Below are 22197 nucleotides of genomic sequence, written 5' to 3' on the forward strand. Positions count from 1 at the left end.
TTGAATTATTTGGTCACAATGATGTTGGCATCATTGTGATCATTTGGCATAAAAATGGAGAAGCCTTCAACCCACAGAACACCATCCCCACTGTCAAACGTGGTGGTGGGAACCTAATGCTTTGGGGGTGTTTTTCAGCCAATGGACCATGGAACCTAATCACAGTAAACAGCACCATGAAAAAAGAGCAATACATGAAGATTCTCAACAACAACATCAGGCAGTCTGCAGAAAAACTTGGCCTTGGGAACCAGTGGACATTTTAGCACGACAATAACCCAAAACATACAGCAAACGTGGTGAAGAAATGGTTAGCAGACAACAACATTAACGTTTTGCAGTGGTCTAGCCAGAGTCCTGACTTGAATCCAATTGAGAATCTGTGGAGGGAGCTAAAGATCAGGGTGATGGCAAGAAGACCCTCCAACCTGAAAGATTTGGAGCTCATTGCTAAAGATGAATGGGCAAAAATGCCTGTGGAGACATGCAGAAAGCTGGTCTGCAATTATAGGAAGCGTTTGATTGCTGTAATAGCCAATAAAGGCTTTTTTCTATTGATTATTGAGAAGGGTATGAATAATTCTGGACATGATACTTTTTGCTAAAATATAAATAAAACCTGAGAAATATTTTTTTCCACAATGATGCCTCTTGTACATCGTCTTATTATCTTTGGGGAGACACCTGTGTCATTTCTGCTCAAAAAAGAACTTGCTTATTGAACAAAAGTAACTTTAAGTCAATATTTGGCAGGGGTATGAATAATTATGGGCTTAACTGTATATATTTCATCGTGTGTTTTGGTTTTTGGATCTGAATGCACAGAGCGTAGGCTTAAACTGTGTTACATCATAGCCACAACATATACACGTCCAGGTTTGGGGGTAGTAGGGATGTCTCCACAGCCATCTTCATCTTCTTCTGGGGAGACACAAAGGTGTTCCCAGGGTTGCTGAAAAACAAAGTGTCATGGGTCTCCTCCAGGTAGAAGACGTCTGAAACACCTGAGCTATGAGGTCACTAATGACCAAGCTCCTCACCATATTTTGAAAGCTGAGCCCATACACCCACAGTTTTCAGTGCCAGCTCCTCATGTTCCTTTGACTTGGAGTACTGTTATTTCCTTGTAGTTGTAGACTCTATTTGGAATATAATGTAAACTATCTGCAGTGCATTTGTCTTATTTTATTTAAATCCATTAAAATCTCTTTTGTTTTACCCTCAGCTGTCAGTCCTCAGGAAACCATGAACCACCAAAGAAAATATGACCGTCAGAGGACTACTAACGTCATTGAAATTCAGCCTCTATTACTTGTGAATATCTGGACAAAATTTAAGTTTACACACAGACACAGACACACACACACACACACCGCTAATATGTAAAAAAACATTTTGATGTGTGTGAAATTGTTTGTGTGTGTGGGAGGAAACGACTCAAACCACTGAAAGCAGCATGTCTACAGACATAAAGATAATAAAGAGATATTTTCTTACTTTCAGTTTTCTTTTAGTGTGACTTATCATCTTATTTTATGTTTTTCTAATCATTGTCCAAACAAATTGGGAACATTAGGAATTATTTTTCATAAGACAGGCAGTAAATGTTTATTGTGAGAGTCGTGTATATAGTGAGTATATTGTTTATAACTGTAGGAAATTTTAGAAAAATTTTCTTCAGCAAGGACCTGAGCAAATTTTTGCCCCCGCCGCTTTCCAAATCTTTCCAAACTTTTTTGGGTTTTGTTTTTTCAGAACTAGAAAACAGCCGTTTGCCCGTTTGAGTCTATGTGCGTTCCTCATTTCCACGGTGAGGCTTCAATAGCCTCTCGCCACTAGATGGCGCCATCCCATTCTTCTTTTCATGTGGCTCATTTAACCTGACATGATATGTGATTGGATGGAACTTACATCAAATTTATTGTAAATTCTTTTTTCTTCTGTTTTTTCCCCATAAAGTAAAACCAGAAAAAAAAATTTCTCTACATGTTTAATATGAGTTTACCAGAGGAGGAAAGATAAAATAATATAATTTTATCTTCAGATTCTTAAAACGGCTCAACAGCTTCTTAAATTTAGGCTTTTTTCTATCTTAGGTTTTAAATGAGAAGGAGCAGTTATGGATGTTCGTCCAGTTATTACAGACACAGCATATTTTTATAGAGCGTTACAAGTTTTCTTAGGCTCCCCAATTTTGTACCCTGGACCCACTTAATGAGGCAACAGTAAGTAGAATAACCTGTTTAATTATTTACTTTGAAAAAAATTGATTACAAAATTATATATTTTTAATCTAATAATGTCATACATGCAAATGAAAGTTCTGGAGATATAATCTATTTGTTATATTTATTGTTTCATAGGTTTCTTTTATTTTCCCATCTTCATTAGGTTAATTTCACAATCATGTTCTTTGTTTACCATGTCGTTTACCCCAGCAGGTCTGTATCATCAAATAATTGATTTATTTGTTTTAACAGCTATTTTCTGTTAACTGTTTTCATTGTTAAAAGAAACATTAAAAACATTAAACTTACTTTTAATTTTTTTTATTAAAATGAGTCAGATGGTATTTTTTATTTGAGATAACATAAGACATCTTAAATAGCGTAAATAAGGCTAACTGTTACATGTTACATGTACAAATAATCTAGCTTAATACAATAAAACATTTATCAAAATGATACCATGATAAAGTAAAAATCTTTCCGTTACTTGTGTTTAAATATGCTTCGTAGATAAAACGATTTGACTTGCATTTTTAGCTGACTGGCACAGACTGCTCCCATATCTGTGTCTTAATAATCAGATCTTATTCATGGTTTCATAAATTCCTTATTCTTTCTGCTTTCACGATCTACTGTCAGTGTCAAACTTGAAAGCAACGCCGACAGCCAGTACCCAACGAAAAATAAAATTTCTCACTATTTTTTAGTGTTGTGAATGCACCACGGCGCGCTCTGAACCGGGGCGCTGCGACCCGCCCTGGATTCTAGGGGACATCTGGCTCAGCCAATCGGAGGAGAGAGAGGCTGAACAGGGTCCAATGGCGCTGGAGGAGGCGGGCGTTTCTGTGCAGCAGCCTTCTCTGCGCCTCGCTAACAATAGGCTGGGTTCGGCAAGTTTACTGTTAAAAAAGCAGCCAGGAGGGAGACGGAGCACAGCAGGGCTGAGCCGACAGGGTAGCGGAGTTTTCCCACTACAGGAGACGTGGTGTCCCGGTGTCGGAAATTACCACGCAGGCACTGTGGGATTTACATTTACGACCGGACAAGTGGTGAGTGAACCTTTGGACTTTATCTCTGAATTAGCCCTGCATCTCCATTCTCAGTCGGGCATGGTGCGCTGGGAGCTCATTTGCGTGAGAATAGAAGGGGTTAATGATTACTGTAGGCTGGGAGCGCACTGTTATCTCCTTATTCTGTCCACTGCACCTCTATATTAACGCCCCGGAACCTGCAGGCCCATAAAACCCGCACAAAGATCAGAGCTTGTAACAGTCTGAGTGGGTGGTATGATTATTATTTTATTACACCGGCAGGGGCGTTTCCAGGGTTTTTTCCACGGGGTGGCACATGTGGAGACCAAGAGCAAGGCACACGGGGGACCACGGGAAATCAGAATATATCATCAGAAATAAATGCAGGAGATAAATCTGGCAGAAAACACAAAAGATTTTCACACTGATGTGCAGCAGTGAGTCCAAACACAGATGAAAAGTTTCTCTGAAGGTTGTTTAGTACATAATAACTGATTTAGAAAGAGGTGATAGAAGTATTTAGTTTTTACTTAAGTCAAAATTACACAGTTGGGCATTCAAGTACATGTAGTAAAGTAGACATACACATTATGTGGAATCATATATGTGTGGTGGGATCATAATTATTGACTTATTAATGTGTACATCCCTTTAATGTTGTAGCTGGAGATGATAGTAACTGAGTGCACCAGTGCAAAACATTAAGCACAGTATATGCTGTTAGTTTGATTTCTTCTTCTTCTGTTATAATTTGTGCTGCAAAATTTTTATAGAACAAATGTTATGTAAATGTGCAGCATGATGCTTTTTTGGGGTGGGGGGGGGGGCTTGAGCTCAGGCATACTTTAATCTACAAAAGTCATTAAAACTTTGGACTTAAGATGATTGAATCTCTATTGATCACTGTATTGATATGTTCTATGGATTTTTAACGGTTGCATTTTTATGTTTTTGTATATAGCATTTGTATTCTATTTTTATCTTATTGTATATTTTATTCTATTTTATTCTACTGTATATAGTATTTTATTTTATTCTATTCTGTACAGTTGTGTACTGTATTTATTCTTATTTTATTCTAATTTTGCTTCATAACTTTTGCACTGTCCACTTCCTGCTGTGACAAAACAAATTTCCCACGTGTGGGACTAATAAAGGTTATCTTATCTTATCTTATCTTTTTTCGTTCACTGTGCAGGCACAGTATGATCACATCACTGTTTTCAAACCTTAGATTTTTTCCATAGCTTTACTTCTGCATGAACAAATTACACATAAAACAACAATAGCACAAGCAAGAGTGGGTACCAGACCAGTTTTGCTACATATTTTTGTGCACTGCCTCCCTCTGACCACTGAGCTCTATGCAGGTAGATGGGCCATCCCTGTTTACCTGCAGAGAACTTATGGTTCAGTGCATTGCAAATGTGGTCTCCCTGCTGAACCGTAAATTCCGCTTAAGGGAGCAGCCGAAAAGGAAAAAGCTTGTAGCTAGGGCATGATGGTGTATTGAAGGTTTAAAAATTCTTTTAAAAAAATAAAATAAAACATTAAGTGGCTCAGTGAGGCTATTAAATTCTGAGGAAAAAAATCTCTAGATTAAAGTTGTAAATTCATGAGAAAAAAACTATCAAATTTCCATCCATGGATTTTATTAACATGGTCGTTAGGGTGCTGGAGCCTGTCCCAGCTGTCATTGGGCGAAAGGCAAGGTACACCCACGACAGGTCTAACACAGAGAGACAGACGATCACTCACGCTCGCATTCACATCCATGGAAATTCAGAATCACCGGCTCACTGAACTTGCGCGGAAAAGACTTACATTTATGAGAAGAAGAAACATGAAGGCTTATAAGAATAATTGTGAGGATGTCACGTTTTAATGAAAATGAGCTTGTATGTTCCTAATGAGTTATTCATCCCAGGAGTTCAAATTTCTTTCCTACTGAACCTTGAAAAAAATAACAACACTGTTTTTATGGATGCCTCTGCACCAGTTTCCTCCCAGTTCACCTATTATCAGTCTGTCTGTACTGGAGAACTGATGACAAAGAAATGAATGAATACAGGAAATTCTACTTTGTCACCTCTGAAATGCACCTCAAAGAACAGAGTGACACATGCTGCTCTCTTCTCTCTAAAATGTCTTTTTCTGCTCTCTTTTTGAGAATCAAGAATATTTGGGGAAAATATAAGATTATAGGCAAGTTTTCACAAGTTGATAGTGTTACCTAACTGTGCTTATACATCAGCTGCTCTGCCTTTAATGAAGGGAAACATCCTTCTAGATTTCAGCATGTTCACTGTGTTCTGTTTGAAGCTCCTGTTTCCAGGTGGCTCAGCAGAAATCAGAGCACTGCTCCTGTTTCTGGGGGGGGGGGGGGGGTCTCTCGCCATTTATGATTTTGGAAGAGAGGATTTGTGGCTCTTGGTTGCTGCACATTATTGATTAGAGGCGGACGAGGGTGCTGTGAATTTTATTTGACATTTGAGGCAACTTTGAATTAAAAGGATGGACAAACAACTTTCTGTCCATTTAGTGCTAAAGCTAAAGTTTCACCTCAGTGTTTTTGGATTTTTAAAAACTGTAGGTATCGTATTTAGCATGCACAAAACATGATATGTGCCGTTATGGATGCGTGGCACAAAAACAGTGACGTCACCACAGTCCCTTTGCCCAAGTCCCAGTTTTCCCAGCAGTTGCAACCAGTTACTTTTTGGGGGAACATTACTTTTTTAGTTAAAGTATCCATGAAAAGTAATTATTTTTCCTAAAAGTAATGCAGTACATTGCTTAATTGGCCGGAACAAAACCAGTTTGTTATATTTATTTTCTTGTTACTTTGTAAAATGACCTGAAACACATTGTCACATAATTACCAGTTAATGACATAAACCATAAGCTACAGTCCCACACACCAACAATCCCTGTCCTAATGTCCTAACGAGGGTACACATCCAGTATTTATTTTAGTGTTTACACAAAGCACGAAAACCAGCCCAAAGGCTCTTTAAAGTGGTCGTCATGGTGATTCTACTGTAGAAACATGGAGGCTGCAAGCCTGACTGCCCATCAGTCTGTTACCTGTCGAAGATCAGGTAACAGACTGGCTGCTGGGATGGAGACGCTGACAAGTCCTACTTCGCTCCAACATTTAACTCGTCCTGCACACAAACTGATATCAGCTGATTGTAGCGCAGGATGAAAGAAGTGTGCTTGTTTGATGTTCCCACCCAACATGCAGATAACTGAACCTTTGTAACTCCAGTAATGACATAAATGAAATTGTAATGTAATTACTGGGTTTAGTACACTGGTTGCATTAGCACCCTCTGTATCATTTGTGATTCTCTGAGCTCCTGGACTGATGTATCATTGAAGTGATCGTAAACGAATGTCATGCTGTCTCATTTCATAGCAAACGCTTCCTTCTTGACGGAAAAAACAGTTGATTAGGGAGCCAGGTGTTGTGCCTCTTAGTCATAAAAAGGTGAGAAATTTTTATGACTTTGTGATGTCCTAATTTGTATCTGTGACCATCGACACAAATGTCACATAGCTGAGCTTGGTGTTAGTTGATGTTAGCGGGGTTGTCACTTTGCTCTCTCTGGTTTCCTTGTGTGAAGAAAAGATGAGGCCGATAACTGGGCCGGAGAGCCAAATATGAGTCAGCGTAGAGTGTAGTGGTGTGAAAGTGCTCCTCTACCAGTGGAAGAAAGCTGTGATGACCCTAATTTCCCTCGGGATTAATAAAGTATATTGATTGATTGATTGATTGATTGATGAACACGACATTGTTGTTGAAGGGGTGATGGCGAGGCAGTGGTTGCCATGGAAATTAGGGGTGTGTCTGAAGTGTTTTAATGGCCCCATGTGAAGCAGGAGGCCACCCGGTTGTGGCTTTGACACCTCGACAGCCTGACGGGAGCGTGGAAAGCTGGGAGGACTTAATGACCCATTTGGCTCCTGTGGCTTTGGGCTCGGCCTCTTCAGGAGACTGAGGACCGTGTGTGTGTGTGTGTGTGTGTGTGTGTGTGTGTGTGTGTGTGTGTGTGTGTGTGTGTGTGTGTGTCTTTTGGCTCTGTCTCACCTGTCATTGAAGTTATTTTTAACCCCAGAGATGGTTTGTTTGACTCTGAGTGAATTAGACCTGTTGACCTACAATGTGAGTCTCTTATTCTACCAGAAACAAACCACACAGAAAGGTGTAAAGCACATGATTCTCAAATGAAGTCATTTATTCATTTTCAGTTCGATATCATGATCAAATAAGGCAGGAAAACATCCGTTTTTTGACCCAGTAATATATTCTGACTGCTTTGTATCAAAGAAGAGATAAAAAAAATACTCAGTATTATTTTAAACTGCAGGTGAAACAATGAGTTCAGTTATTGTTTAAGCAAAATTCCCATACATAAATAAACTCATCATGTCACTGGTTTTCCCGCAAGAACACTTGTTTGTGACCCATACACCGCACAGTCACAGCAACCCTGAACGAGCGCACTGACCGGGTGTCAATAATCACTACAGGAGCCTTCGTATTAACTATTAAACCTTTACTGTATTTTTAGACACAAAACACTTGAAAGCACATCACACATTCACAAGAATCAAAGTTTAAACCGAATAAAACGCATAATGATAACAGCACAACTAAATCGAGACTAGAAGCCGAACATTATCAGCCCATTAGTTTCTGTTCTTGCCGTTGCAGAAGTGTTACTTGGAAAGTAAAAAAAAATCCAGTATAAAGTATGAAATGAGGCAGATATGAACAGCTGTACCCCTCATTGAGTTGCAGATAAGCCAATATAAGAGGGTAAACTTGAAAACTAGAGTAAGGTGACTTCCATCCATCCAACTTCTGGTGTTTATCCGCGTTTGTGTTGCTGTGGCTGCAGTCTCAGCACACCTCCCTCTCCCCCGGTACCTCCTCTGGCTCTTCTGGGGGGGACACCAAGGCGTTCCCAAGTTCAAATGTAATCGTAGCTGGACTGGCCATTTTTCGTGATTTTTTTTGTGGTGATTTTTTGTTTTTACGGGCCGATGTTTATTTGTTGTTGTTGTTTTTGTAACGGTATAAACAATGAAAGGTGGTGGACTGGCCAGATGCTGGCCGATGTGTAAAAATAACTCAGTTGTTTGGTGGTGGCTATGGCGGAGCTTCCACAGAGGCCAGCAGGTGGATGAGGGAAAGGTGAGGCAGGAGGAGGAGAGACCCGAGGTGGCCGCCGGTCCGAGTATCAGGTGAACTGAACTTCAGGTAAGAAGTTATGACCTGCAGTCTGTCTGGGTCAGATATAAACCAAGTTTAGGTGGAGTTTATTTTCGTTGTTACAATAACTCGTACTGCTAGCTAGCATGACGGAGTTTCTATACAGCTGGGTGGGTGCTATGATGTTACTGATAGTGAACTTTATTTTATTCATAAGGTTAGTTAGTAGAGTTGTCAACTGACCTGTGAAAAACGGAATCGTCCCTCATTCAGAGAAAATATTACGCGTTTCGTATTGAGCTGAGAAGGAACGCAGTTTGTCCCGTACTTCAGCTAGAATGGAAAAAGACACAAAGGTGGATTTATTCTGCGTCTTTACGCTGCACAGCTGCCTCTTCTTCTCTCATTCTCTCGCCCCTCTCTCTCCTGTTGCTACTTCAATCATGAAACTGATCAATGATCAGCTGATCGGCTTTTCTCTCTTGCTTGTTTGTCGCCCACTTTGCGCCAGAAAGGAGAACCCAGCGGAGGTCGCGTTAAACAACAGCAGCACGTTTAAGCTTGATCAGCTGTTGTTAGAATTTATTTAATATTAATTTCTAGTATCAGCTGATGTTTGCTGGAGCCACAGCTGTAAAAGCTGATGGTCATGATATCGGTTTGGATATGTGGTGAGAGGGAAACATGAAGATGAAACCAGGAGATGTCCTTACTGAATCATCAGAGCAGACAGCTGGTAACTGTGCAGGGGTGGGTCTAGCAAAGTTTTGCCAGGGGGCCAGGTAGGGCATTAACAGGGAAAGGGGGGCACAAAGATATACTTTTCTTTCTTATTCTTATTTAAAATGTCTCTCTTTTATTAAATAATTATCTGAATCTTACGACCAAACTTTTCATCTGATGTAAAATGTATAGAAATCATACATATACCAACAAGACAGTGTACATCACTGTCACAACAGCGTTTGTTTTCATTCAAAGGCTTTTCTTATAATACCTGGTGGGCCGGTCTCTAGTCAAAATGCCCGGGCCGATTTTGTGAGGTAAACTGGAAATAAACTCATTCACAAAGAAGACCTACAACTTTAATTTTCTGTGAGGTGTTTTAAAACATGGATGCATCACCCAGCCCCGGCTGCTGGGTGGACAAAAACAGGCTAGCTTTGACCCAGTTTCTGGTTGTGTGATTGTGAAACAGTGAATAAGTGTTAATCTCCATCTTTAACTGTCAGATTTGTGCAGACTCAGCAGTGTTGCTAGCATTACCTGGCTGGTGTGATGAATAGAAAAGCCTGGGAGGAGACAGAACATGATTTAAATTACTTCTGAACTATTGATGGAACATAATTAGCTGCAGATATGAATTCAGGCAGATTTTCTACAGTCAGCACTGAAGTTAATTACTTGTTAACTTGCATACAGTATTTTTCTGAGACACTAACTCACAAACTGTACCAGCATAAATAGTAGTACTGGCTGTGGAGCACCAGAAGCCTGCCAGCAGCTGAATAATGGATAGCCTGTCTGCCTGGAAGGCTGCTGGGGCTGCTGAGCACGCCGTCTAGACGAACCCCTACAGCACAAAACTACATGCACGCTCCTTTTCTCTCCACGTAACAGGCTGACTGGCTGAATCCAGATGAAAGCTGTGAGCCTCGCTCGATTCTTTTTTTTTTTAAGTGTTTTATCCACTTTGTTGATGTGGAGGCAGATGAAAGGAAGGGTGATGGTGCACCTCTAAGCTGTTAATAGTATGGTTCAGGATCAAAAGATGGCTTTAATATTGTGGATGTAATTATAATGTTGAAATATTCCACTGCTTCAGATCAGTTTCATTAAACCTGGAGTCGCCACATGGCCTGATCAGAGCCCTCACCCCAGGAGAGGCAGAAGCTGTCGCAGGTGGAGCCATTCAGGAGCAACATCAGTGATTTCATTTATTTGCTGTCAGCACTGAGTGTCCTGCTCTAAGACAGAGACCTGCTGTTTTAAGCTGAGCCTGTTTTTGAGGACAGCTCAGGAGCAACCTGCTGCTCTAACATAATACAGCATGTTAGCACGTGCTGTCACATGACCACTTCTTTATGTGTCCTTGAAGACCATAAGCTCTTTGGCACTTGTGTTCAGAAGTAGTGTTTCACATCACAAGTGCTTCTTTATCTGAACCACAGCTTAAAACCCCAAATATCCCTCCTGTCCTTATCAGTCCCCCAGGCTTCTGGATCCAAATCGTAGACCGTTTACCCGTCAGTCAGACTGTACTTGATACTTTTCTCGCAAGATAGCTTCACAGCAAGGTGATAACAGGGCACAACAAGATCAAAGCAAAAATAAAATAATATGCAATAATAAGTCATTTAAAATACATAAAAAAGACAAAACATCAAAGAAATAAAGTCACATTTAAAATGGTTTGCACATAAAATAATAAACGCCGTAAAAAGACATAATAAAATGTAAAAAAAAACTATAAAGTCCAATAAATGTGCATCTGTGAGTGAAATGACCACGCTGCATGAGCGGCTGTAAAACAGTTATTTTATTTTAGCTGGTCTTTTAAATAAAGGCTTTTTTGTGGTACTAAAGATTAACAGATAAAATCTTTATAATAATTTAACATTATAATAATTTAATACACACCATTCACAGTTTTCTGTCTGAAACAGACAACAAACAGACGTGAACACGAAAATACCACGAAGGACTTCTGCAAGTGAAGATACAGTCAAGGCCAAATCACCGCTACTTTAGAGCTCATGTCCTGTGTGTGTGTGTGTGTGCGTGTGTGTGTGCGCGTGCATGCATGCGTGTAATCATGTGTGTGTCCGGGGACCATATGGTGGAGGAACCACCCACTCATTGTGACCAACCACACCTTGCAGCAACACACTGAGCGAGAGAGACAAAAGAACCATAAACAGATAGAAGAGCAATGCAGAGACTCCGTGTGTGTGTGTGTGTGTGTGTGTGTGTGTGTGTGTGTGTCCATACGTGTGTATGAATAGTTCCCTGTTGAGGTATTGCATTCACACCCTGTAGCCTTACACCCCCCAGGAGACACCACGGTGTGACCGTGGATTACATCGTCATGTGATCACATGTGTTTTGTTGGATTGCTAGGAGATGAATGCGATGGTTGTTTGTGACGTGGCTGAGAGGTGACCTCGGCTGAGAGGGCTGTGCAGCACGTCTGCACAAGTTCATATAAACATCAGGCTCAGTTCACACTTATAACTGAATAAAGGTGTTACACCTGCAGGGGTCCATAAGTCCACAGTCAAAGCATGTACAAGAATTTTTGATAATAAAAATAATTTAGTCAAAGAAAATGATTTGACCTCATCTTTTAAAACTAATATTAATAAACTGATCTAAAGACACCAAGACCAAAGACACAGATGTGACATCATGCCTCCCAGCCTGATCCATGTGATCTGTTCGCTTCACTTTTATGATGTTCTCTGTTAGCGGGAGGCTAACGTAGCATGGAGGAGCTTAACGCTACAGCAGGTTGGAGGTTTTTCAAACCTGCTACACCAACAGCTTTTCTTTGTATGTTTCCAGTATTTTCTTTACTTAAAATTCTTAAAAGCTTAAAATGACCGAGAGTCAGTTTCCTTGATGTATTATCACTGGTTCTGCCAACTTTTTGGGTTTACCGCGTCCTTAACGTGCGATAAAATTGAACAAATATTATTAAACTCGCTCTCCACGTTTTATCGTTTAGTTTGACGCAGTAGCAGCTGGAAGATAAAACACTGCGCTCGAAGAAGTGTTTTCTGACATTTTATAGACGGAATAATCTGCAATCGGTACAGGAAATATTCGCCCATTGCAGCACGGTGGATGTTTGCAGACATCGGTCAGCCTCTGCAGAGACTTCTACAGCAAACAGTTTCTGAGCTGGAAGCAGGGGGAGTTCAAATCATGAAATCATCCTGATATTTCTAAATGCCGTCATTATGATATCATTCCTGCAGATACCACCCAGCCAAAACTCTTCCAAATACACAAAGTCCTCTCCCACCAGCTCTTTCCTTCTCCCATCCTCTTCATATCTTCAGCTTTTTAATCTTTTCTTTATCTCCTCTGCATCTTCATTTTTTCTCCTTCTTCACGCTTTTCTCTGTACACCATGTCCTCGTGTATTCCTTTCGTCCTCTTCACCCTCTTTTCCCTCATTCTCTCCTCTCCTTCAGTCTATCTGAAGTAACCAGTGAAGCAACTATAATGTTATTAGCTATAAATACCCCTCCATCTCTCCTCCTGTCAAACAGAGGAAGTCTCTTTCTTGCTCTCATCCTGTAGTTATATCTTCTTTGCTATTTTTGCCTGAGGGATGTTCTCCTTGTTTTCACATTTAAAGCACAATAAGAGCTTATTTCAAATGAGAGCAGGAGAAGTTTCATCTTTAATTTCTACTGAAGAATATCATGAAAAGATATGTGAACTTTTAAACCTCTGTGGCTCTACCCTCGCATAGATCCACGAGCTGTGGGTAGTGACCGGAAAAAAGTGGTGGATGTGAGCTTCTTGTTAAGGGTGTCTGGGCTCAGAGATACGTTGAGGAGCTCAGTTATTCGAGCTGCTGCTCCTCCACGTTCAGACGAGGCAGCTGAGTTGGTTCAGGGATCTCATTGGGGATGTCTCCTGGGAGGTATGAGGGGTTCCCGATCCACCTAAGAGACAAAATCTCTCCAGTGTGTCCTGAGTCTGCTCCGGGGTCTGCTATAAAACTGAAGCTCTGAGTCTGAGACAAGCCACCGTTCAGAGGACGCTCCACAGCTTGCACTCATGTTCTTAGTCTCTCCGTCATACCCACAGCTCAGCCAGCAGTCCCACAGCTTCACTTCACGCTCAGTACATTAGCTACATCTTTATAACAAGTGGGTTTTTCTACCAACGAACTGCTGAAATTATAAAAACCTCAACCGCACACATGCCTCAGCATGATTGGCTCATATGCTCATGGCACCAATTGGCACTTTGGGTACAGGAGACATTTTCTTTCCAGAATATTATCCAATATTCTTTGGAGAATATCACTTATTAGCTGTAAGTATGAAATTAATAAAACTCCCCGTGCTGCCTGCGGTCAGGGAGGCTGTTTTTACTCTTTATCTGTGCTGTTACTGAGTCTTATTTACTCTCTGTCCTGGTTTATTTCTTCTTATCGCTCTCAGGCCAAGAGCCAGCTCACTCATTTTCTCTCCCTCTCACCCATCTTGTCCCTTCCCCAGGGGGACGTTTCAAACTGAGTTCTCACCTCCGTTTCAACAGAAAGGCAGGAACAACACCCTCTTCTCTCGCCAACACACTCCACAAATTTTAAATATGGCCAGTCAAGTGTGTCAGCTTGCCCTCCACATGCACCCTATCGCTTTCTCTCCAGCCTGTTTTCTTTCCCACATACACAGAAGGCTTCCTTTGGTGAGGCACAAGATTTAGGAAATAGTGAGACGGGTCTGTCACTCCCAGCTTATCACAAGAGCAGCATCTCTATTTTAGTTTATAGAGATCTGATTTTTACCAGTCATTGAGGGTAATGATCACGTCACTGTCTTGCTTTCACAAAGCCGTTTTTGTTTGAGTACCACATTGTTTTTTTGAACCGTACACATTCAGAAGTAGGGCTGCCAAAACGATTATTTTGATAGTCGACTAGTCACCGATTATTTTTGCGATTAGTCGACTAATCAGATCATGCATCCACTGAACGTAAAATGTACAGCTTATTGCACCAGCATGCATCTGCTCTTATATAACTATCATTAGCTTACAGCTTTAAGTGTTTAAGGTGCTAACTAAAAATAAAGACAAGATGATAGTTTATTAAACTTTTAATAAAATTTGCTGATTGTCTCGGTGAAGTTTAATAAACTCAGCCGTCTGCTCCTTGCTATCTAAAATATAACAGGACACCGGAGAATATTCTCGATCATCTCACAAATTCAGCTGTGTAAAAACTATAACTTTAATCTCAGCCAAACCGATTTACTCAGGAACAAATAAAACACTGAAAAAAGCCAAACAATAACATTTTTAAGTAATGTAAGTGACTTATATATCATGTTTAACCTGAGTAGTGAAAGGCCGCGGGGATCTGAAAATGATGTGCTGGGAGTCCGGTGTTCTTGCCGGCTCGAGTGAGCCTTGAACTCCCGGTCAGCTCGTCTCTGAAAATGTCGGAGCGCTTTTGCAAATATGTGGTGTCTTGATAAATCGAGCAGATATTTGAAGTTTACACAGCTACGCTCTCACCTGAAAATATCTTAAAAGTTTATTTTGTGACCCAGAAAGAGTAATAAGAATAATATTAAAGCTAAGTAGCTGCCGCCATTGTTGGAAACTAGAATTGGCTGGGCCGTGCTATGACTTCTGGGATAGGTTGGGCCACGAAGGATATACCCGACCCATCCTTGTTGGAGTCCTTGAATTTGGACACAGCTACGATACCGGACACAGCTTCTTCTTCTTCGGGGTTTAACGGCAGCTGGCATCCTTGTACATGCAGTGCTGCCATCTTCTGTTTCAGTCCGTTATTACACTCTCAAACCCTCCTACTTATTCCTGCGTCTTTCAGGATTTTACAAAGCTTCAAACGTCACATCAACTATTAAATTAGTCGGCGACGATTTTGATTGTCAACGTAATCGTGGCAGCCCTATTCAGAAGCATGCATTACTTTTGTGTTTCTTTTATAATAAAGATGTGGGAAAAACTGCCCATTAGGTGGTAAATTCTGAGGTTAGACATGATTATTAACCTAGAACAATTTAAAGTTCCTTTGGGTGAATGAATGCTGTTTTTTATGGCTTTTATTACAGTCAGCTAAAGTAACATATTTTAGTAAACTGTAGAAGGAAAAAAAGCTGGACTAAAAAAAGTGAATTACTCCTGCATGACTGCCTTCACAAAGTGTTTTTGTATTGTAATGTCTATCGTCGTCTTGACCCTGACAAATAATCCCCGTATAATAATAATTAAAAAGACTAAAACTAAACTAAAGATAAAGAAAAAAATCTAACCCTGGTGAAGCCAGCCTGAAGTTCTGACATATTTTCCTGTGAGCATCTCCATTAGCTGTCTGTCAGCACATGTCATCATGCTCAGCGGGAATAATTAGGCGTGCGGCCACGAAACAGAACTACTCTCACATTTTTCTGCCAAACACATTTCATGCACGAGTCATCTGACTCGTATGTGTTTGTTTCATCTTACGGACGCGGACAGACGGTCAGAAGTTTAGAGAGCAACTGGATTTATAAATGACATGGCAGTTATTTGTAAACCTGTGATTACAGCCAGTCTGAGTCAGGCTGTGAGTGTTTGGAGACAGGTCGCCTCCCGCTGAGTCACCTGTGCAGTCACCTTGTGCTCGATACTGGAGGTAGCTGGTCACTGCAACTACTTGTAATGGGTGTGTGTAATATGTTCATTTGGAACACATCAATCTGTGATCCAGATTACAAATATACAATCTAGGGTGCTGAGTTGCTGAGTCTGTGGATGAATCCTCCCTGAATACACTGGACACCGATGTGCTATAGTGTGATTAGTTTAATGGTCTATATCAGGGGTCGGCAACCTGCGGCTCTTTAGTCCTTATAGTGCGGCTCCGCGTGGTTTGGGAAAATAAATTAGAACTATTTAGCTGAAGTGTATTTTATTTATGTTAGTTCTTTTTTAACTTGTAGTTCTAAATTGGAAGATTATTGTGATATTGAAATATAAAAATAAAATTCCATCCATCCATCCATCCATTCGCTTCCGCTTATCCTTTTCAGGGTCGCGGGGGGCGCTGGAGCCTATCCCAGCTGTCATAGGGCGAGAGGCGGGGTACGCCCTGGACAGGTCGCCAGTCTGTCGCAGGGCTAACACACAGGGACAGACAACCATTCACACTCACATTCACTCACACATTCACACCTAGTGGCAATTTGGATTATCCAATTAACCTATCCCCACAAGCTGCATGTCTTTGGACGGTGGGAGGAAGCCGGAGTACCCGGAGGGAACCCACGCAAACACGGGGAGAACATGCAAACTCCACACAGAAAGACCCCGGTCTGATGTTGGAATTGAACTCAGGACCTTCTTGCTGTGCGGCAACAGTGCTAACCACCGTGCCACCGTGCAAAAATAAAATTATATTCTATTATTTTTTCATCGCTCAAAATAAGTGTCACACTCGCGGAAGCCGGTGTACCCGCCGAAACGCCTGCATTTATCAAGACTATCAATCCCAGGTAGGCCAATTATGGATCTTCGGATCCACATTATGTCAGCAGCTGTTCTCCACCGTGAACTATGTTAAAAACAAACACCGCTCACGGCTCACAGATGACAGCTTACAGTCCTGCGTAAAGATGAAAGTGACTTGGTACAGCCCCGATTTGCAGACGCTGTGCGCAGAGGTTCAGGAGCAGAAGTCCCATTGTAAACATACCACGGCAGACCCGACGATGTTTCCATGAACACGCTTTTCAGCATCTCTTTATTGACCACTTTTTACACACGGTTGCTGACGCATACAGCTGGCTGTAGCTTTGCAGCTCACAGCCCGACACACACCAACACAACAGCATAGATGGCACAGACGTTAAGGCGGCGAGGCGTGGTTGCGGGTACCGCTCAGGTGCGTCCGCCTCCCCTGCAGCGGCGCTGCAGACCACGCCCCGCCACACACATTAACCAGGTAAAATACATATTTAGGCAGAATTTTGCAAATATCTATTTTTCACCTTTTAGCAGCATAGTGCTTTTTTCCAATTATTCTTTAAAAGGTCAAGGCTCCAAAAACCCAAAGGCGATATAACAGTTTTTGTTTGCTACATGGATCATTTTAGTTCAGCTGGGTGTCTTTCCTTTTGTTATATTTCTTTAAGAGTTCAAAATGTGTTATTACATAAATAAAATGTTATTTTATCTGTAGCACTTCATGGATTTCATAAGCAACACACCTTAGTTGTTCACACAAAGCATAAAGGTAAAAAACAATATATACAGTGTTATCTTCATTTTAGATGTCAAAAAGTATTTGCGGCTCCCAGTGTTTTCTTTTGCGTGGAAACCGGGTCCAAATGGCTCTTTGGGTGTTAAAGGTTGCTGATATAAAGAAACCTGATGAGTGGCTTTCAGTCAGCTCTTTCCTGCTTTTATATTACTGCTGCTCAAATTCACACCAGGCCACTGCATGTCCTCTGTTTTATGTCCCTCCAGCTCTCTGGTCAGTCACCTGGTTTGAACCTGCTGCTATAAGTTAGCCCAGATAAAACCATTGGACAATAAGCCGCATGTTATTGGGAGGAAACTCCAGCTCACCTGTACCTGTAGCTTAGTGAGGGGATGTATGTGCATGATTAGCAACAGCTTACGCCGTCCAGCTGGCACAGCCACGTATGCAGGTGGCTGCATGTTGCATTAATCAGAGATTAGAAACACCTTAATAAGCTGTAATCTAGAGCTGCATGGGTATGACCTTCTGACTGCTGCCATTCCATTACACTGTGTGTGTGTGTGTGTGTGTTTTCTCACAGTAAGGTGTGAATGTGTGAACAGCTGCAGGGTTGACCTCCTTTTGTTTGTCCTTCCTGCGTGCACACAAATGGCGTCCTGTTCTCTAAAAGCCTGCACTGTGTTTGTGTGATGCCATGTGGACTCCATCTGCTGAAAGATGGAGTAAAAGGAAAGAGAAGCACCTGTCCACACCTGTGCATCGTTTATGTCAACTTAGTGCAAGCCCAGTGGCCGTTCTGGCCCACGTTAACCCCCGGCATGGGGGAACGACACGTCTGAGGGGGGTTAAAGTTTGGCAGGTGTAGCGGTGCAGCATGGGGGAAAATTACTAGAAATAAATCACATTATCCTTTTTTATCTTCCGGCTGCAATCAGCTGACCTGTGCTGTCAACTGGATTCCGTGTTTCATGAGATATAGGCTGATTTCCAACCTTAGACACTATAAAGCCTGAATAAAAGGAAGAATTCAGTGAATCTAATGAGCAGCGTCCAGTATAAACTGATGTCTGTTATCTTGATGTATCCCAGTAACAGTAAGCTAGATTTAATCAGCCCAACACAGTGCATCACTGTAAACTCTGCCACAGTACTGCAAAGTCTGAACTGAGGGGCTGAACCAAGGCCCAGAATAAGATATAAGAAATCCTCTTGAATGGAGTCCCAAGAATACAAATATGGAACTGGAAATGAGCACAAACAATTAGACGCATACTCGTCTGAAATATTCCCACATTTAAGGTCTGAAGGCTTTTCTGGTGTAAAGTGAAAGGGCTGAAAACACAGTTAATATTGAACTACATCGTTACACCTCTTCATAAACTCAAGGTTCTTCTGCTTTTCAACAGATTGCTCATCATTTCCCACCAAACTGCTGAAAATCTTTTACTCTAATTTCGTCTCGTGTCACGTCATTCATGTTCCTTGGTGACATTAAAGTGCTGTCGCAGTCATTTCCTTCTCTTTCCGCTCTGTTGACTTCAGGACTGTGGAGATGAGATTGAATTTAGCGTCATAAAACACTAATAAGCCAGAAGTACTGCCACTGCTGGCCTGCTCACCTTTTGCACCCTGATGATGAGCTCTGTCAAAGTCTGACAGCGTTGTTAATAAGAGGATTATGAGCCGTGTGGCGGTCATTGATAGATTTAACTCTGCCTTCTTTCTGAGCAGGTGGGATGAGTGAAATGACAGTTAATAAGTTGTGGCTCATTTAAAAGGACGACATGTGACGGCCAGCGTTAACGGCGCTCTCTCTGTTTGTGTGCAGGCTGCAGGAGTCTCTGCCTTTCTGTGACCGGAGCGAGCCACACATCACGTTAACAGGTAAGCGTGGCTGGTTTGAACTCTGCTGATAGGATTTTATTGATGCCAGTGCGATTATCAGTTCTCCTCATAGATATTAGTAATTCCTGATTGATTTTAAGTGAGGATTGGATGGATTTCCACCACTTTAATGCTTCACAACAGGATGGATTTACGCACTCGAGGAAGCATATTTGACTGTAGGTCTCATATCGTCCTGTTCTTGGCTCAGATGTATTTTGTCCTTTTGCTCCAGCAGTGATGTGGCTGCAGTTTTCCCTTCTAAATCATCACTCTCTTTGTTTTAGTGGCTTTCTCTCCTCTTGTGTCCAATCTTTGTTCTTTAAATCACTACAGCGTTCATATTTTAGACACCAAGCAGCTCATTTTACTGTTGTCACCTTGGTCCACGGATATACTCTCAGGGACTTAGCCAGAAATGTGCATCACCTTAATAGTACACCTGGTTCTGCCAAAAGTTTCTTCCTGTTAAAAGGGAGTTTTTACTTCCCACTGTCACCAAGTGTTTGCACACAGAGGCTGTTTGATTGTTGTGGTTTTCTCAGTGTCATTGTAGGCTCTGCTGTTGTGATTTGGCTGTATATATGCTTTGTTTTTTCAAGGCAGAGATTGAAACAGATTTTTTTAGTCTTAACATCAGGTTTTTTCCATGTTTCAGCACCAATTAGAATTACTGCCAATATTCCTGTTTTTCCCAGGTGGTATCCTGGTTTGCCGTTTTTCCCGATAACGTGTGTGACCCTTAAACTTTATTATGAATCACTAGAGTAGAAGCATCTGTAAGTTTTGTATGCTTTTCCATTAACCAGGCTGCCAGATTGTCTGTGAAACACAGTCTGTGCACACGGTCCACACCCTAAACACAATTCCAACTGACGGAGCAAACAGAGAACACACAACCAGACTCAGGGAGTGTGTGCAGCTAATCTCTGTGCACACACACGCACACACATGCGTGTTGGATGCTGAATGAATTACCTGCTGTCATAGCTTTTGTTTCACCACTTCAGCTCACTGTGAAGATGCAGTAAAGAGCGAGACTGTGAAATTTAAGCAAGCAGGTGGAGGCATATATGCGACTCTTTGGATAATTTGGGATACACGGATACAGCGCTTAGTGCACGGGTCTGTGTGCAAGAGGTTATCAGTGGCAGTGAATGGAGCCTAACCCTGGCATGAAAAAGTGTTAACAGGAGAAGAAGCCGTTTCTTGGTTCCAGCTTTCTGAAATTATTAAATCCCTGCAGCTTCTCGGGATCCATACGCGTCCCCAGATTGAGCGAGTTTGCACGTGACACAGCAGCAGTGGCTCCGTCAGTTATTCGATCAGTTATTCCTGAAGCTGAGAGAGAGAATCAGTCAGGTGTTAATAGAAAGTCACAGTCTGCTTTCCACAGCTGAGACAGGTGAGCTGTCGCATGTTAAATCATTCGTTCCACATGTTCAGGAGTCCTGAGCTCCAAACAGCTGTCAGAGGTTTTTACTCCCTCCGCTCCACCCGAGCCCCACTCCATCTGATATGTGAGAGTTAGCTTTGTTTGTCTGAGGATCCCAGTGATTCACGTTGTTAATGTTAACACCACTGTGTCTTCTGTTCCCTGAGTGGATGCAGTTCTGCATCTTTAGCCAGCGCTACATGTTTGCATACCTGTAGGTTCACGTTTGAAGCCTGCCTGTGTATACTAGTGAGACTTCCAGAGACAGCAGCAGTCTTAGAGAGAGCGAGTGAGAGCACGCCAGGTGCCGTCCAGGTCGGGTGTCGGTCCACCTCTGCAGCACTTCTGGCTAAATTCAAACATAAAGCCGGACATTATTATTTGAAACAGAAACTGTTTCCTTAGTAACTCCCATTCTGGTGCAGGTTAGCCTGCAGGCACGATGTTCATGAGGTCGTTTGTCACAAAGAAGATGTTTGAGCAGTGCATCAGTGTTTGCAGCTGTGGTTCACTGAGGGAAACCAGAGGACTTCACATTATGTAAGTTGGCTGTAACGGGATTCTGCATTTCTGGTCTGACGGCTCCCAGCGTGCACTGCACCCTTCATTATTTATTGCATTGGCAGGGGCGGAGTTACACAGCTGGTATGTCAGGGATGGAGACAGACCCCCTGCCCCCCATCAGCACACCTGTGTGTGTGCTGTGTTTAGGTGGAGAAAAGGGGGGATGGTAATAGGGTGGGGTTACTGTGCTGATGAGAGCGACTCGGCGGGTTTGCCATGCATTTTTTATGCACTGCATCATTCTGTGCGTGTGTGTGTGTGTGTGTGTGTGCAAGCTCTGTGTGAGTATTAGAAGTATAGGCTTACAAAAAAGGGGTGGCTGAAAGGGTAACAGAGTAAAATCTTCCTGAATCTGTCCTGATACGAACTGTACTCTGTGAAGTGTAGGGGTCCTGGGTATTTTAGTGTCGTCTGATTTTGCACTTGTTTTAAATGGGACCTGCTGTGTTTTCTCTATTTTCTGTCACATTTGTACTGTTGGAGTGGCGGATGTTCCTGTAAACACGGCCAAAGGTTACATTTGGCTGCTCTGTTTGGATCTGTATGACGTCAGTGAGAGCGGACATCCCTAATTTGGTTTTTATTTTTGAGGGGCAGCTAAACTTAAAGGGGGAGGAGCTAAAACAACTGAACTAAGCAGCTGCATCAAGGCGCAGAATGAAATAAATAGGGGTTATTTTGAACTGTTGATTATGCAAAGCTAGTCTTGTAGAGTCCTGCTTTGGGCTGATGCTCATCACATCTTTGTGAACATATCATTGACATAACAAGGTCTCAACTTGGTTTGGACACTGACTGAAGGGCTGCAGCCGTACTTTTCCTGGATTGGTCCTTCAGTGTGGTGACTCAGTGAAAAAGTCCTGGGATTAAATCTG

At 41.9% G+C, this 22197-nt stretch overlaps 1 protein-coding gene across 4 annotated transcripts in view; it reads left to right on the top strand.

Moving 5' to 3' along the window:
• Positions 1-3137: 3137 nt before the first annotated feature.
• Positions 3138-22197, top strand: part of pak1 (p21 protein (Cdc42/Rac)-activated kinase 1) — a 65435-nt gene continuing 46375 nt past the window's right edge. For all 4 annotated transcript variants that reach the window (XM_063493140.1, XM_063493142.1, XM_063493143.1 and 1 more), the window contains exons 1-2: positions 3138-3277; positions 19268-19323. The gene's annotated coding sequence lies outside the window, so the exon portion shown is untranslated. The remainder of the gene's footprint in view (positions 3278-19267; positions 19324-22197) is intronic.

The sequence above is a fragment of the Pelmatolapia mariae genome, linkage group LG14 (genome assembly GCF_036321145.2).
Source record: "Pelmatolapia mariae isolate MD_Pm_ZW linkage group LG14, Pm_UMD_F_2, whole genome shotgun sequence".
Taxonomy (NCBI): Eukaryota; Metazoa; Chordata; class Actinopteri; order Cichliformes; family Cichlidae; genus Pelmatolapia; species Pelmatolapia mariae.